This window comes from Bos taurus, chromosome 4 (genome assembly GCF_002263795.3).
Source record: "Bos taurus isolate L1 Dominette 01449 registration number 42190680 breed Hereford chromosome 4, ARS-UCD2.0, whole genome shotgun sequence".
NCBI lineage: Eukaryota > Metazoa > Chordata > Mammalia > Artiodactyla > Bovidae > Bos > Bos taurus.
In genome coordinates, this window is record NC_037331.1 from 107,052,489 (window position 1) to 107,071,573 (window position 19,085).

The following is a 19,085-nucleotide window of genomic DNA, read 5'->3' on the forward strand; positions in this document are numbered from 1 at the left end:
TGTTAGTTCTAAAAGGTCTTGTAGGTCTTCATAGAACCGTTCAACTTCAGCTTCTTCAACGTTACTGGTTGGGACATAGGTTTGGATTACTGTGATATTGAATGGTTTGCCTTGGAAATGAACAGAGATCATTTTGTTGTTTTTGAAATTGCATTCAAGTACTGCATTTCAGACTCTTTTGTTGACCATGATGGCTACTCCATTTCTTCTAAGGGATTCCTGCCCTCAGTAGTAGATATAATGGTCATCTGAATTAAACTCACCCATTCCAGTCCATTTTAGTTCGCTGATTCCTAGAATGTCGACGTTCACTCTTGCCATCTCCTGTTTGACCACTTCCAATTTGCCCTGATTCATGGACCTGACATTCCAGGTTCCTATGCAATATCGCTCTTTATAGCATTGGACCTTGCTTCTATCACCAGTCACATCCACAACTGGGTATTGTTTTTGCTTTGGCTCCATCCCTTCATCTTTGTGGAGTTATATCTCCACTGATCTCCAGTAGCATATTGGGCACCTACCGACCTGGGGAGTTCCTCTTTAAGTATCCTATCATTTTGCCTTTTCATACTGTTCATGGGGTTCTCAAGGCAAGAATACTGAAGTGGTTTGCCATTCTCTTCTCCAGTGGACCACATTCTGTCAGAGCTCTCCACCATGGCCCATCTGTCTTGGGTGGCCCCACACGCATGGCTTAGTTTCACTGAGTTAGACAAGGCTGTGTTCTGTGTGATCAGATTGGCTAGTTTTCTGTGATTATGGTTTCAGTGTGTCTGCCCTCTGATGCCCTCTTGCAACACCTACAGTCTTACTTGGGTTTCTCATCCTGAAAATCTATGGAGGCCACATTTCAACAAGCTAACACTGACTGCATAGGAAAGGAAGAGGTGAACAGTATTTGTTCTCCTTATGTAAGTCTGTTGTTGTTCAGTCACTAAGTCATGCCTGACTCTTTGCGACCCCATGGACTGTAGCACACCAGGCTCGTCTGTCCTCCACTATTTCCTGGAGGTTTTTTTAAAAAATTAATTTATCTATTTTAATTGGAGGATAATTACTTTATAATACTGTGGTGGGTTTTGCTATACATCAAAATGAATCACCCATGGGTGCACAGGTGTCTCCCCATCCTGAACCCCACTCCCTGCCCCATCCCTCTGGGTTGTCCTAGAGCACTGGCTTTGTATCTCCTGGAATTTGGTCAGACTCTTGTCCATTGAATCAGTGATGCCATCCAACCATTTCTTCCTCTGCTGCCCCCTTCTTTTGCCTTCAGTCTTTCCCAGCTTCAGGGTCTTTTCCAGTGAGTCAGTTCTTTGCATCAGGTGGCCAAAGTATTGGAGCTTCAGCATCAGTCCTTCCAATGAATATTGATTTCCTTTAGAACTGAGTGGTTTAATCTCCCTGTTGTCCAAGGGATTCTCAAGAGTCTTCTCCAGCACCTCAATTTGAAAGCATCAGTTCTTTACCACTCAGCCTTTTTTATGGTCCAACTCTCACATCCATACGTGATTACTGGCAAAACAATAGCTTTGACTATATGGATCTTTGTCAACAAAGTGATGTCTCTGCCTTTTTAATATGCTTTCTAGGTTTGTCATAGCTTTTCTTCTGAGGAGTAAGCATCTACTTCCTTTGAATTGTTGTATGTATTACTATAATAATTAAAAATAGCATTTGCATACACACTAAGTCACTTCAGTTGTGTCCAACTCTTTGCAACCCTATGGACCACAGCCCACCAGGCTCCTCTGTCCATGGGATTCTCAGGCAAGAATACTGGAGTGGGTTTCCGTGTCCTCCTCCAGGGGATCTTCAAACCCAGGGATCAAACCCAAGTCTCATTATGTTTCCTGCATTGGCAGGCGGGTTCTTTACCACGAGTGCCACCTGCAAAGCCCCAGAATAGCACAGATAATACAAATTCAGTCAAGTAAACCCATTAAACAATTGAATATATAAATGATTAGATTCATCAACTGATTCTATTTCACTCATCCTAAAACATCTTTCTTCATCTCCCGATAAGTTATGCATTTGTCCACCAATAAATCTAATTTCCTCCTCTGTGGAGGTTCCTTGAACTTTGCAGCTAATTCTATCCCCGCTTTAACCAGATAACAGTGACCCCAACACTTGATTTTTAAGCCAAACACTTCCTTCTTGTGTTTGAATTCCTGTCTGCCCTCCTAGCTTTATGAGCACAGACGGACACAGCCTGGGGGAATCCTTATTTCTCCTGTTAAGTTCATCTTTGGTTCTCCTTATGGATCCTGCTTTCCCTGCTTTCTCCAGGCCCACTAGCTAATGAAACCCAAGGTACTTCTAAAGCAGAAGGTATCTCGGGCACAATTTGTAACTTAGGGGATAGAGCTTTATAAGTCCCTTGCCTCTACTACAAAGAGGCCCCATGGTACATGCACAGGGTCTCCTTTTAAGAGCTGTATCTGTAAGAGAGAGAAGGTAGAGGGCTAGCTTTGGATACTGTATCACACCTACATTATAGCTTGATTTTAAGTCCCCAAAGTAGAATAAGTATCTGAGGTCAGGGGACATGTTTTATATAGTTGGATTCCACCCCCAGGAATGAACAGGTACTCCATAGATGAATGACTGAATGATGGATGTGAGTATGAAGGGCAAACTTGGGATCACTTCTACAGCATATAGCTACTCTGGCCTTGAAAAATGATTCATATCACAGACACCAACTCTACAGGTCCTGGTCCATTTTTACCAGCAACCTCTTGTTTCTTTTTCTTTACATGTCTAATATCTTTTCCAGTGTCCACCATCTTCTGCTAATAGTAGCCATAATCAGGGTGGGTTCAACACCTTTCACATTCTCTTTTAGATATTACCAGTTCAATCTATTGATTTGATTTTCACTTAAAATGGTTTAATCCATACATTTAAAAGAATATGTAATGCACATAGAGGGCTTCCCAGATGGTATTAGTAGTAAAGAATCTGCCTGCCAGTGTAGGAGATGCAGGAGACTTGGGTTTGATCCTCGGGTCAAGAAGATCCCCTGGAGAAGGGAATGGCAATCCACTCCAGTATTCTTGCCTGAAAGCCCCATGGACAGAGAAGCCTGGCGAGCTATCGTTAGAAGGGTCACAAAGAGTCTGACACCACTGAACACACACACACTAATGCACATGTTAGAATACGATGTTAAAATAATCATAGAACAATACACAAAATTAAACTTCCATATACCAATCACCTAGCCTAAAAGACAGACCATTATTAATATCTTTCAAGGCACTCTTGTGGCCTTCCAGAATCAATTCCTTCCCCATCTCCATAAATGTAGGCATTCAAGACTTTGCTTTTTCTATTCTTCCAGTTCAACCTTAATGCAATCTTTTCTTAATCCCCAAGTTCCCTCCGGGGGCTCTCTGTCTTTCTCTCACTCATATTTGCCCACTTTTCTCACTCGCTAATTCCCAGGAAAATCGAGTAATGAAAGAGTATGGGCCCAGGAATGAGACCTGAGTTTTTTGTTTTTAAATCTACCTGCCGCTTCTTACTATTGATCAGCCTGCTTTCCAAGGTGTCTATCACATGGACAGTGTGGGAGAGGTCAGTCAGCTCTGCGGCGGCTGTCAGCACTAAAGTTCTGGTGTGGGATCCCTCTCCCACTTTCCCCTTCCAGGCTCTAGGTCGGCCAGATTTTCTTCCCTAGGCCCGGAGCCAGTCAGCAAAGAGCATGTCGGTGACGTCAGAGGAGTGGAGAGGGGGTTGAGATGGGGGAAGCAGGGGGCGGAGGGGTGAGGGGAGGGGAGACCACGGAAAGCTCGCGTGCATTGGCATGGAATTCTCAGGCCTGAGGGCAGGGAGCTTAGGGTGGGCTGGAGGGACACAGATCATCCGCCCCTGTTAGACACACACACACACACACACACACACACACCCCAACCAGTCTCGGGGGAGGGAGGGGAAGGGGCAATGAGAGTGGGCGAGGGATCTCAGACCCAGAGACGGTGTTTGCAAAGATCAAAGGGCAGGAGGACAGAAGTGATGTTCCATCCCCAGCTCCCGGTGTGTTCCCGAGCAAGCCCTGCCACCACCCAGGGGCTACGGCAGGCTCAGCCGATAAAGCTGCGGATGAGAGGCTGTTTGTTTCTCTTAGGCCAGGCCTGCGCGTAACTCGACCACACAAAGCAATTAAACAAACATCAGATGTCAGAACCCGGAGAGAAGCAATGCGGCAGGAGGGACGCAGAGCCCGAGAGCCGAAAACAATCACAGGAAGGGGGACGCAACAGCGAGGGGGTCCGCCCCTCTTTTTAGGTACCCGCAACCTTGTCCCCCGCCGGGCCCGCGCCTCTCGGCCTCCGGCGCCTGCCTCCCCCTACCGATCTCAGCGCACGGCCACCCGCCCCTGGTCCGGCCTGCGGGGTGTTAGGAGAGGGCCACTCACCAGGTCGCCCCTGCAGCTTCCACGGAGGCAGCTGGAGCAAGCAAGGATGCGTGCACAGAGGGGCCCTTGGTTCTGCGGGGAAGGCACGTCCTCGCAAACAGCTCTGGGCGAGCGAGCTGGGCGGAGCCCGAGGGGGAGGAGGGGAGGGGCTCCCGACCAGTCTCCTCCCCGCCGCCCACCCCCCCAACCCGCTTCCTCCTGGGCGGGGCCGCGAGCCCTAGGGGCGACGCTTGGCAGGGGACAGCACTTCTTTGTGTCGCCGGCCCAGTGGGCTTGGCATTGCGGTGGCTCCCATCCGGACAGTGGGGGTGGCCGTTTTAATAAAGACATATACTTCTCTGACTATTCATTAGTAGAGGAAAAGGCTGAACAAACCATAGGATACAGCCTACAGAATATTATTCAATGCTTATGAAAAGCTTAGATCTCCAATTCGTAGGAGGAAAGTACTGGACGTATTGCCTAGGGAAAAATAAAAGTGGTAGAAATTGTTCAATAGGCTCTCGTCTTTATAATAAAAAGCAGTCTTGCGTATATTTGTATTATGGTGCGTGAAAGGACAGATTCATCTCTCCCTGCTAATATTGTTTAATCTGAGGAATATCGAAGGGCAATTTTTACATACTTCTGCATCATATGCACGGTTATGTGTTACTTTTGTTAATTAAAAATAAGAATATATTATATGTCAAGCTACCAAAATTGGCTGAAATTTATTCTGTGTACCTTTCAAATCCTCTCTCTTTCTTGAAGTCCTTTCTGATGACCAGCTGACAGTTGCTTGTCCCTTCTCAGAACTGCAAGTTCCTACTTTGTGTGGTGACTTCGCCGAGCTCAGGTGGTACTATACAATGGTTAGGAATTCAGACTGTCACCAGATGATCCGGAATCCATCTTAGTGCTATAGTTTACGGGCTAGGTGACTTTGCACAAGTTACTTAATTCTCTGTGCCTCAGTGTCATGACCTATAAAATGGGGATGATAAAATTGGTACCTATGTTACAGTCCAAGGCTTAAATCTGTGAGTGAATACCAGAAAGTTCTTAGATCAATGTCTGGCAAACAGTAAGACTATGAATGCTTGTTAAATAAAATAAATACTCTGGTCATCCTAACATTTGATAGCATACAATGTTTCAGGAAAATGCATACCTTTTAACCTTGAGTAAGATTTTGGTCCAAATCCAAGTCATTTTTTCTCTCCCCATCTCCCTTCAACCCCCTTTTCCTAAATTGAATTGTATGAACAATATTCAATAGGATCATGTATGTTAGGTGAGCTCACTGGCAGGATTTACATAGAGGTAACACCAGAAATCAAGGGATCCCAAATTCAGGATCCTGCTCAGTGGAGGGGTGATGGCAAGGAAGTCTTTTACCTTCTCCAGGGGCCAGGGTTCTCAGCTAAACAGGGAGGGTGGCTGACTTGTTTGCTAAGACCGTTTTGGGTCTGAAATACCAAGATTAGTAGCACCAATATAAAACCCCAAAACACCGAGTTTCATAAAAAATGTAAAATTCAAAACAAGAATGCATATATTACTTACATACAAATAAATAATAGAAGGACAAAACTATACATGGGAGGGATACAACCTAACTTACCTCTGAGGATGGCGGTGTGAGAGTTGGTGGGGAAAAGGCTTTAAACCTCATATTGTTTCTTAAAAAGAGATACACAGAGGGAACGAGGGATTGACGTTGAGAGGGAAAGAGGGAGCTGAAGGAAAGGTGATCTGATAAATCTGCTGTGTTGTTTTCTGTGCTTATCTGTTGTTTTGAGAGTCTATTATGAAAAATGTTTGGAAAGGGCAAGGATGCATTAGACTCTCGATGGTTACCTTCCTGGACGAGAAATACAGCACTAAAGAAATAAGGGCCAGAATAGTAGGAGGAAAAAAACAAAAGCCAGAAACAGACATGGAGAAACCTCAGGGAATCCTCTTTGAAAGATGTCTGGCTTATTAGGCCCAAGTGGTCTCAGGCCGAACACCCGATCGCTTTCTTAGCCCCGCTGGACTCCCTGTCCCCACGCCCCCGGCCGCTTCCCTTTCCCAGCCCAGCCCAGCCGCAGGGACCTCCGTCTGTGCTCCGTGGCCAGAAACTTTATCTGTACAAGACTCACCCGTTGTCCAGCAATATCCACACCCGCTACTTCAGAGGGGGAAGGGGCTCCTCTGCAGAGGTGTGACACGAAGAGAGGGCACACAGTCCAGGATTTGATAACTGGGGGAGACAGCGGTGGAACCTGCGGGTGAAGGTGGGCCGCAGTGGGAATGGGGGAGGGAGAAGGAGGCCGTCCCGGTAGCTGATTGGCGGACGCAACGGTTGGGGCGGAGCCTGGCCGACATCCCCCCGCCCCTCAAACCGCAGAGGCCCCGCTTTGTGTGTTTCTGCGCGAAGATGCCGCCGCTGATCCAGGATGGAGACCCTTGCCCCAGTCCTGGCAGGGAGGCAGGGCAATTTGTCAAAAAAGAAATCCATGAGACTGTTTACCAGCCAGCGAGTTGGTTAATAAATAATGATAGATCTTTATATAAAATAATAAAGCTGTTTCAGTGAAACATTAATGATCCTACTTTAGTATGTTTCTGTTTTTCTAACAGGAAAAATAAGGATATATTTGGCTACCTTAGAAAGTGGGAAGGGTTGACAGGTAGTTTTTTTTCCTCTGCTGCTGCTGCTAAGTCTCTTCAGTCGTGTCCGACTCTGTGCGACCCCAGAGACGGCAGCCCACCAGGCTACCCCGTCCGTGGGATTCTTCAGGCAAGAACACCGGAGTGGGTTGCCATTTCCTTCTCCAATGAATGAAAGTGAAAAGTGAAAGTGAAGTCGCTCAGTCGTGTCCAACCCTCAGCGACCCCATGGACTGCAGCCCACCAGGCTCCTCCATCCATGGGATTTTCCAGGCAAGAGTACTGGAGTGGGGTGCCATTTTTTCCTCTAGAAATTTTGTATTTTTTAAACGTTAAAAAAATACTTTGAAGTAAAAAAATAAGACTGTTTAGTAAAACCACTCAACGTATATATCCAGCAGAAATGCATACATATGCCACCAAAAGACATGTACTAGAATGTTCAAAGTAGCACCATACCATCCTGGAAGCTACCCCAAACCTACCCTTCCCTGCTTTCTCACGCCTACCACCAGCCTGTCACTATCTTCTATTATAAGAGTCTTAAATATGTTTTCAGACCAACAAATAATGAGAATTTATCATCAAAACGTCTGCTTTAAAAGAAATCCTAAAGGATATATCTCAAGAAGTGATAAAATAATCTTAGCTAAATAATCTGAGATGTTAAGACAAAATGATGAGAGACTTTCTGTTCTATCATTGAGAAAATTCCTTGTTTTGGAACAACTCTTCCATTAAAAACAGCAATAAAAGTTGGGTAAAATATAGGAAACAAGGGAAGACTTTGAAGAGCAAACAATATAAATAGAACTTGAGACGCTACAATCCTGAAGCAAGGAAAACACAGGATATGAACTGTATACTTGCTATGGCTTTTTTTTTTTAGAGCATTTTCCAGTTCACAATGCAGGATAATTGAGGCCAAGCAGGAAGTGTCAGTCTTACTGGTTCAAGATTACCAAATGAACTGGAACTCAAAAGGTAAAATTTCAGACAAGAAGAAATCTCAGAGATGTAAATCTAAAAATCTATGTACAAATTTCCCTAAGTCACTGACTGATTTCTAAGCTATGCATGCACAGGGAGAGACCCAAAAAATTTGCAGAAAATAGTGGCTAAAATGCCAATCAACTGAGCAGTCATTTCAGTAGTTCTAGTCTTATGGAAATATGGAGATCAAGCCCCATCAAAGTGATTCTTACCAACACTCTGCTTTCAGTTAAGAGGTGAGAAAAAGCAAGGCATATGATTAAGAACAATGCATAAGACGTAAGGTCTATGCTCTTGGGTAGAAGAAAAATCTGAAATGGATCAGTTCTAAGAAAGCATAAACTAACCTTTGATACTATCAAAGTAATCTTCTGTTACTTTATCTGTCTCCCACCTCAAAAAAATAAAATAAAATCCTCTTTGGAAAAAAATAACATCAACTAGAACTTCCTGATTTTTCATTCGTGATGTCTGTGTCTAATCAAAAATTTAGAAGGAGGCTAAAAATAAGGATGAATTGTAAAGAACTCAAGAGAAACAACAAAACATAGAAACAGACTTACAAGTGGTTTAGGCATTTGAGTTCTTAGACAGGAACTGAATTTAAAATAACTGTGATTAATGGAATGTGTTCAAAAATAAGAGAAACAGGCTGGAGAATTCCAGTATAGAATTAAAACTGATAAAATGTTAAAATAGAAATTTTAGAAATAAAAATAATCATTGAAATCAGGAATTCAAATACACATGACCAAAGAATTGGTGAACTGCAACAGGAATCAGTAGAAACTATTCAAAAATAACACACAGAGGAAAGAAAGGATGATGCATAAGGAGATGAAAAGATATAGAAAGAATATAATAAGAATTATGAGACAAAGTAAAAGGTGATGACGTGTAATTAGGCTCCCCGAAGAAAAGGAGAAAGAATGAAACAGAAGCAATATACTGATGATTAATGACGGAAAGTTCCCCAAAGGGCTGAAAAACATCAAAACTCAGATTGAGAAAACTCTCCTCATTCCATAAGCAGAATAAATAAAGAGAAAACGACACCTAGGCAGATTATAATCAAATGCTAAAAACCAATCTTAGAGAGGAAATCTGTAAGTTAGTGAGAAATAAAGGATGATTTCCATTTAGAGGAACAATAATGCATATGGCTTTTCAAATGAAATGATAGAAACCCAGAACACAGTGGTATTGCTTTAAAAAACGAAAAAAGGTAATCTGCCAACCTAAAACTCCATGCATAGCAAAGATATCCCTCAAAAAGTGAAGGCAAAATAAAGACAATTTTAGATAAACAAAAGCTGAGAGAATTTGCTAGCAATACAATATAAAAAGCAGTTCTTCAAGATTAAGAAAAATGACCCCAGATGGAAGTACATAACAATAGAAAGGAATCAAGAATCCTGGAAAGAGTAAATACATAGGCAAATGTAAGTCAATATTGACTATTTAAATAAACAAAAGCATTTTATGGGATATAAAAGCATAAAAATATACAATAACAGTAGCACAGCTGCAAGATACACTGGAATTTGTGCATTGAGCCTTATACATACCCTGATACCAAAGTCAGACAAGACTACAAGAAAGGAATATTACAGGCCAACATCCTTGATGAATATAGATGTAAAAATCCTCGATAAAACATTACCATAGTGAATCCAACAGTACATTAAAAAAATCATACACCATCATCAGTCAGGATTTACTAGAGGTATGCAAGGATTTTTCAATATCTGGAAATCATTTCAACTAACAAAATGAAATATAAAATCATCTCAGCAGATGCAGAAAGAGCATTTGACTTTGTCACCCAGGCGGAGGGTGACAACCCTCCTTGACAAAAATTGTGAACCAACTGGATATAGAAGGAATATACATCGACATAATAAAAGCCATATATAACAAGCCTATAGTTATCATACTCAAGAGTAAAAGATTGAAAGTTTCTCCTCCAGGATCAGGGACAAGATAAGGGGTCCCTCATTTTTTTTCCCAATATAGTACTCGAAGTTCTAGCCAGAGAAACAAGGTAAGAAAAACATATGCCATCCAAAATGGAAAGAAGCTAAATTATTTTTATCTATAGATATGTCTGTTTGCAGATGACTAAATTCATTTATTAAGCTTTTCTATATATAAATTTGCAATCAGAGACAATCCAGCATTATTAATTCTTCCAATCCATAAACAGAATATCTTTTTATCTGTGTCTTCAATTACTTTCATCAGCATTTTATAGTTTTCATTGTAGAGATCTTTTACCTTCTTGGTTAAACTGTTGTTGTTGGGTGTGTGCTCAATCATGTCTGACTCTGTGAGACCCCATGGACTGTAGCCCACCAAGCTCCTCTATCCATGGAATTTTCCAAGCAAGAATATTGAACTGGGTTGTCATTTCCTACTCCAAGGGATCTTCCCTACCCAGGGATCGAACTTGTATCTCCTGCATCTCCTGCATTGGCAGGCAGATTCTTTACCACGGGGCCACCTACTTGCCTTTGGTTAAAGTGGTTCCCAAATATTTACTGATTTGATGCTATTATAAATGGGATTCTTTTTAAAATTTCCCTTTCAGGAAATTGCTAAATTGCTGTTAATGCAGAGAAACACAACCGATTTTTCTAAGTTGATTTTGTATCCTGTAACCATATAGTCAACTGACCTTCAACAAATGTGCAAAGCACACACGGTGTAGAAAAGATAGTCTCTTCAATAAACGGTGTTGGAATAATTGGATATTCACATGCAGAAAAACAAAGTTGAATGCTTCCCTCATACCAAATACAAAAAGCAACTCGAAATGCATTACAAACTCAAACATGAGATCCCAAACTGTAAAGTTACTAGAAGAAAACATAGGAAAAAGCTTAACACTGGGCTGCACAATAAATTTTTGGATATGACCCCAAAAGCACAGGAAATAAAAGCAAAAGTAAACAAGTGGGACTATGTCAAACTAAAAAGTGTCTGTACAGGGTGGGAAGCAACAGAGTAGAGGGACAACCAACAGAACAGGAGACAATATTTGCAAACCATATATCCAATAAGGAGTTAATGATATCCAGAATACATACGCAATTCAAACAGTTCAGTGCCAGGAAGATAAGTAGTTCAATGAAAAATAAACGAAGGACCTGAATAGACATTTCTCAAAAGAAGATATACAAATGGCCAACAGATATATGGAAAAGTACTCAAATCCACTAATCATCGTGGAGGTATAACGCTAAACCACAAGATACCACTTCACACCTGTAAGAAGCGTTACTATCAGAAAGACAAGAGATGACAAGGGTTGGTGTGGGTAAGGAGGAAGGGGACAGCTTGTGCACTGCTGGTGTGAGTGTAATTGGTTCAGTAATTGTGGAAAACAGCATAGAGACTTGTCAAAAAATTAAAAATAGAACTACCATCTTATTAACAAGCCTAGTTCTGGGTGTATATTCAAAGGAAAATAAAACCAGTATCTGGAAATAATATCCACACTGCCACATTCATTGCAGCTTTATTCACAGTAGCCAAGATATGGAAACAACTTTATTCATTAATCCATCTGATAAGTGTCTATCACATGGATTAATGGATAGAGAAACTGTGGTATATATACACAATGGAATTAATTTAGCTATTTTAAAAAAGGAAATCTTGCTATCTGTGACAAATGGATGAACCTTGAAGGCATTTTGTTAAATTTTGAAATAATGCAGGCACAGAATGACAAATACTGTACCAACTTCATTTACATGTGGAATATAAAACAGTTGAACTTACAGAAAAGCAGAGAGTAGCATGGTGATTACTAGGAGCTGGGGAGAGGTTGGAAATGAGGAAATATTGATTAAAGATTGCAAAATTTCAGATATTCCGGTTGAGTAAGTTCTGGAGATCAAATGTATAGCACAATGACTATTAATTAACAATATTGTATAACATAGTTGAAATTTGCTAAGACAGTAGATCTTAATTGTTCTCACCAAAAGAAAATGGTAAACTATATTAGCACTGTTGCTGGGAATGTAAATTGGTATAGCCACTACTGAGAGCAGTATGGTGGTTCCTTAAAAAAGCTAAAATAGAGCTAACATATGATCCAGCAATCACACTCCTGGGCATATATCCAGAGAAAACCATGGTTTGACAGGATACAGGCACCCCTGTGTTCATTGCAGTGCTTTTTACAATCAAGGGTTCCATTTTCTCCACACTTTCTCCACCATTTATTGTTTGTGGACTTTTTGATTATGGCCATTCTGAATGGTGTTAGGTGCTATCTCATAGTATCTTTGATTTGCATTTCTCTAATAATTAGTGATGTTGAGCTTCTTTTCATGTGCCTGTTGGTCATCTGTATGTCTTCTTTGGAGAAACATCTATTTAGATATTCTGTCCATTTTTTGAATAGATTGTTTTTTTTATATTAAGCTGAATGAGCTGTTTGTGTTTTGGAAAGTAATCCCTTGTCGGTAGCATGTTTTGCAAATATTTTCTCCCATTCTGTGGGTTTGTTTTTCATTCTATTTATGGTTTCCTATGTTGTGCAAGAACTTTTGATAAACAGATCTACAATGAGAAATTTTAAAATTCACCATAGCAGTGAAAGATTTTAATGTATCTGTTTTTGTAATTGATAATTCAGGCAGATAAAAAATTGGTGAAGGTATGGCACATATGGATTGCATAATTAAAACACTTGTTTTAAAGGAATATATAAGACATTATATAATTAGAAGCCACACATTATTTTCAAGCAAATAAAACTGACAATTTGCTAGGTTATAAAGCTAACTTCAATAGTCCAAAGGAATTGGTATCATAATTCTCTGAATTAATTATAAATTAGCTAGACAACATTTACTAGAAGATGATAAAATATTCTTTCTGAAGAGATTGTAAACTAAAATACACATTTTAAAAAATTCATGGCTCAAACAAGAAGCCATAATGGAAATGATAAATATTTAAAGCATGATAGCAAAATATTCATATCAAATCTTGTGAGATATAGCTAAACAGCAGTGACACAAATTTATAGCCTGAAGAGCTTATGTAAGAACAACAGCTCAAAATTAACGAGCTAAGCATACACCTTAAAAGCTCAGAAAAGACATAACAGAGAAATTCAAAGAAAGCAGGAAGAAGTAATAAAATAGATAATAATTAAGAGAACAGACAGGGTTTTTTTTTGTATGTGTATGTGAACAGATGTATGTGTATGTGAACAAAGTATTCCAAGTTCTGGCAAAATTAATCAAACCAAAAAGAGAAAGGAAATATATAAAATCTGTTGCATTAATTTTGGTTAAATATTTTGGAAAATACAATTCATGAAAACTGACTCCATAAGAAAACCTAAATAGTCCTATAATCCTTCAAGTAATTGGATGAACAAGTTTAATGACCTCTGACAAACTAAATTCCAAACCTTGAGTGTTTTGCTGGTGATTTGAAGCAATATTTGACCAGATAATTCCAATCTTGCACAAATTCTCCCAGAAAACAGCAACAGTGAGAATACTACTCATCTTATTTTATGAAAAGATATTGACAACAGGTAAGGTTAGTACCATAAAGAATATTTACAGGCTAATCTCAGTTTCCACATATAGATGCAAATATCTAATGTTTATCATTATATCTACATATAAAAGTTATCACATATTTAGCATAGTTTATTCCAGGAATGTAAAGTTGATTTAATATTAAAAATTGAATACTGAACCTCACCAAAATAACATACTTAGAGAAAAAATTAATATGAGAAAATCAATACCCATAGTAGAAGCATTCAACAAAACATTTTACTCACAATAAAAATGCTTACCAAAAGAAGAACTGAACTTTCTTATCATTGGACAAAGCATTTACAAAATAACCATCCTGAATGCAATATTTAAGGCTGATACAGTGACATCTTTTACTTTATTATCTTAAGGATAAAACAAGATGCCCCTCCCTACTTTTATTTAACATTACACTGGAAGTCTTAGCCAATGTAATAGGACAGGAAAAAGGAACTGAAAGTGTAAGGATTAGAAAAGAAAAAACAAAACTGTTATTATTTTCAGAACATATGACTGCTTCTGTAGCAAATGTGATGCTATAGGTAAATTCAGAATTATTAATGCAGGTTATCATGTTTGATACATAAACAACATATAAAAGGCAATTGGATTTCTATACACCAGAAACAAACAATGGGCTACAAAATATAATCTTTATAAAGCAAAATATTTATAATAGCAGTGAGAATATAATGTACTTAGAAATAAAGTTAACAGAAGTGAGCAAAAGGGAACAATGAAAAATATTAAAAAACATACAAAACACTAAAAAAAAATAGTGATAAGCTAAATAAATGGTATTATATACCAAGTTCATAGATGGAAAACTTCACCTTGAAGAGGCCATTTCTCCCCAAATTGATACATAGAATTAATGCAATATCAATAAAAATTCAAACTCCTTGCTTGTTTCCTGTTTTGAAGAACATGACAAGTTTGTTTAAATATTTATATGGAAGGTCAAAGCTCCAATAATTGATTTTTAAAAAATCCCTTGAACCAGAAGAAGGATGTAGGAAAATATTTCCTACCAGATTTAAAGATTTATTATAAGACTACTGTAGTTAAAAGCAATTTTGTATTGGTAGTTAGACAAATAGATAAAGAACGAGAGTAGGCAGTTTAAAAGAAACTCATGCATATATGAAAAACGTGATTCATATAGATCACTGGTGCTGGGACAGTTGATTGTTCATATGGAGTAAATAGTATAACAAGAAACTTTCAGGTGGATTACGACATTACCAAATTCAAAACTTTAAAAGTTTTTGGAGAAAAGTAAAGTAAAATTGAAATTAAAATTCAAACTTAATTCACTGGCAGAGATAGAAAGACATACAAAGAAAGAAAAGCTAAGCACCAACTAAAAGCAGATATTTGCAGCATGTACAGTTAACTAGGTATTGATTAACATCCAGATTGTATAAAGAAAGCATTCCAATAAGACAATAAGAAAAACAACCCTATATGAAAATGAATAAAAGGCAGGAAGCAGAATTTCCCAGAGAGAAAGCACAATAGCTCATCATTATATAAAAATATGGTCAGTTTCATTAGTTATCAGAGAAATGCTAATTAAAATAAAAATAGAATGCTATTTCATGCCTATTAAACTGGCTAAAAATGAAATTTGATAATGCCAAATTGTGACAAATATGTGTAAATAGAGGAACTCTCATCTGTTGCTGGAGAGTGCAAGCTGGCCTAACACTTTGGAAACAGTTTATCAATCACCTAATAAAGTTGAATATAAAGAAATCTTATAACCTAGTAGTATAACCTAAGTGTACACTCTAGGGAACAAGAGTGAACCAGAAGGCACGTACAAGATAGTTAGAGGGCATTATTTATTAATATCCCTTGTAGTGTATGTGTGTGTGTATATGTTAGTCTCTCAATTGTGTCCCACTCTTTGTGACCCCATGGACAGTAGCCCACCAGGCTCTTCTGTCCATAGGGTTTCCCAGGTAAGAATACTAGAGTGGGTTGCCATTTCTTTCTCTAGGGATCTTCTCGACCCAGGGATTGAGCCCCAATCTCCTGCATTGAAGGTAGATGCTTTACTCTCTGAGCCACTATGGAAAATGAGACCTAACAATCCCTGCCTCCAGATATTCATGAGGTCTTGTGTAACCTTCTCACTTTGAGTTTGGGCTGGAACTAGTGACTCACTTCCAATAAAAAGAAGATGGCAAAAATGATGGTATGTCACTTTTGAATTTAGATTACAAATAGACTCTGTCTTGTCTTTGTGTCTGGAAGCTTCACACTGGTGGAAGCAAACTGCCATGGTATGACCAGGTCTTATGCAGAGGCCCATGTGGCAAAGGACTGATGTGTCCAACCAAAGCCAGTGAGGCCAAGAGGTCTGCCAACACTCATATTAGGTGAGCTTGAAGGGGATTTCCTTCAGCCAGCTTTGAGATGACTATAGCCCCAGCCAACATCTTGCTTATAGCCAGTGAGACAGTGAGTCATACTCCCAGCATAGCTCCTCCTGAATTCTTGACCCATTGAAACTGTGAGATATAGCATTTCTGTTTGTTTTGCTGTTTTAAGCTGCTAAGTGTTGGTGTAATTTGTTATATAGCAATAGATAGTTATTAATAATACAAATCCCAAATGAGCAATAGCCAATAAATGTAGAATGGATAAAGTATGTTGCTGTTCAATGCCAAGTTGTGTCCAACTCTTTGCAACCCCATGGACTGTAGCATGCCAGGCTTCCCTGTCCTTTGCTATCTCCCAGACTTTGCTCAAATTCATGTCCATTGAGCTGGTGATGCTACTCAAACTATAAGCAGTGAAAATGAAGAAATCATCACCAGGGGTGAACCTCAAAAACCCAAGAATACACATAGTATAATGCCATTAATATGAAAGTAAAAAATAGGGAAAGCCAACACATATATATGATTTTGGAATATATTAGACACTTCCCTTGTGGCTCAGCAGTAAAGATCTGCCTGTCAATGCAGGAGAAGTGGGTTTGATCCTTGAGTTGGGAAGATCCCATGGAGAAGGAAATGGCAACCCACTCCAGTCTTCTTGCCTGGGAAATCCCATGAACAGAAGAGCCTGGTGGGGTACAGGCCATGCAAAAAAGAGTCGGATACAACTTAAGCGACTAAAAAACAATCAAGGAAAGCAAGGACATGATTAATACAAAAGTCAGGATAGATATTATATCTCAGAGAAGAGAGAAGGATGGGCATGACTGAGGATACAGAGGAGCTTCTAAGCTATGTTCTATTTCTTGACCTAGGAGAAGGTCAGGCATTCACTTTGTATGTTTTATATATCTTTTATTTGGAGAAGGAAATGGCAACCCACTCCAGTATTCTTGCCTGGAGAATCCCATGGAAAGAAGAACTTGAAGGGCTATAGTCCATGGGGTCGCAAAGAGCTGGGCATGACTGAAGCGACTTAGCATGTAAGCACATCTTTTATTAATGTTTACAAAAATCAAACCAAAGAAAAAAAGAAAGCAAAGTATTGAAGTGAAGTCATAATTCACAAATAAATATTTTGAGGAATGGAAGGATGGATGGGTGGTTGGTCAGCTAGACAGATTCATTCTGCCCTTTTAAGTCTAGTTGGGACTGGCACTTCTTCCAAGAAGTTTCCAAGATTATCTGATTCGTAAATCTTTTTTTCCTATACAAAAGGCCTCGCCATTGCAGGATGAGCCAACTCAGTGGCCAGCTGGGGGATGTTTACCTGGGAACTGCTGAATTCAGCACTGACTGCCTCAGGCCCAACGCATTGCAGGCGAAGCTGTCCACCCGGTTCCCCGCACCCACTCTCTCGCCCCTCGCCCTTTCCTCCTTTGCCGCAGACACACTCAGCTCCGGATGGCGCCTGGAGCACTTGAGGGAGGAGAGGACTTTCACCTTGGGTTTCTGCAGAAGCCAGCTACCCCCAAAGAATTCAAGAGCAAGTCCCCAGGAGGCGAAATGCATCGCCTCCAAGGTTCCTTTCGGTTCAGATCTCCATGGCTCCTTGCGGGAGCGCAAAAAAAGCACAAGAAAATCAGGGGGTCCCTTATCCCCAGACAAGCAAAGGTGAATAACAATGCACCAAGAAGGGGACTGAGATGGAGCCGTTGGGATTCACCATGGAAGGGGCCGAGAGGTAAACAGCAAGCAACTCCCGGTGGACTCGTCCGCTGCCCTCCCCTCGAAGACTGCAGAAGCCCCGTGGCAGTCCCCACGCCTCCCGGACCCCACACAAACGCACGTCCCGGGCATCCCCCCAACGACGCCCGTCTCCCCGCGCGGCCACCCGCGCTGTGGCCTGTGTCACCGCCAGGCCTCTCTTGTCCAGAACCCATCGTGGGCCCACACTCACCCTTAGCCCCGTTATTCCCTGCAGCGCGGGTTGGGGGCAGAGGGCACCGGCTAGGAGGGGGCGGCCGCAGTTCCCAGGGGGCAAGAGCGCCTCAGGCGAAAAGGGACTGGGCGGCTGACCGAGTCCAGGGACGTGGAAAGGACAGGGCGGGACGCAAAGGAGGCTGTCCCGGGAGCTGATTGGCGGCCGCGGCCGTGGGGGCGGAGCCTGGCCCACCGCCCCGAATCGCAGAGGTCCCGCTTTGTGTCAGTTTCTGCAGGAAGATGCAGCCTCACATCCAGGATAGAGACCCCCGCCCCCGCCCTGGGAGTGCAGCAGGGCAATTTGCTGTAAAGCCGTCAGACTATGAACTAGTGAGAGGTTGAAAATGATAATGCATTATCATAAAGTATAATGCACAATTATTTCCAAGGGCAAGTTAAGTCTATGAGTCCTAGGCATATTTTTAATTAAAAGAATAAAGTTGCCTTAAAATGGAGGGTATAGTTACATTCTTCCATAAGAAGAAATCAATCTCACTTTGCTTTTTTGGAGAGAAGGGATAAGAATGAGGAAGTTGACTATTGATACTTATCTTCATAACCACTGAATAGTTTTAAAATGTCACGAGTTGTCTTATAAAGCAAATAAAAGGGAAGGTATGAAAAATTTTTGCTAACCAACGGATAGGTGACAGATACTGGGCATGAGGCAGAGAAAGAAAGACATGGCTGTTGAAAACTTGGACTCTGAAGTGCCTGCCTCATCTTCTACTTACTAGCCTGGTGTGCATTCCATTCCTATGGCTGCCCTAACAAGTGACCACAAACTCAGTGCCTTGAAACAACACGTTTGTTATCTTGTAGCTCTGTAGGTCAGAAGTCCAGAGAGAGAGCGAGCGTCTCGCGAGGTACATCAAGGTGTAGGCAGGGCTCATTGTTCCTTCCGTAGCCTCTAGCGGACTATGCATTTCCTTGCCTTTTCCAGTTTTGAGAGGCTGCCCAAATTCTTTGGCTTGGGGCCCTTGCTCCATCAGGCAACAATCTTATCCCTTGGACCTCTGTTTCTGTCGTCACATCCTGTTCTCTGCTTCTCCTCTTCTATTTATTTCTGAGCAA

At 40.8% G+C, this 19,085-nt stretch overlaps 1 protein-coding gene across 4 annotated transcripts in view; it reads right to left on the reverse strand.

Annotated features, from left to right (window-relative positions):
• Window positions 1–18,096, reverse strand: part of TCAF1 (TRPM8 channel associated factor 1) — a 51,292-nt gene extending 33,196 nt beyond the window's left edge. Inside the window, exons 1-3 of one of the 4 annotated variants that reach the window (XM_059885634.1) lie at window positions 17,989–18,096; window positions 6,559–6,681; window positions 4,433–5,398 (exon numbers count right to left, since the gene is read on the reverse strand). The gene's annotated coding sequence lies outside the window, so the exon portion shown is untranslated. 4 annotated transcript variants of the gene reach the window in all.
• Window positions 18,097–19,085: the final 989 nt, after the last annotated feature.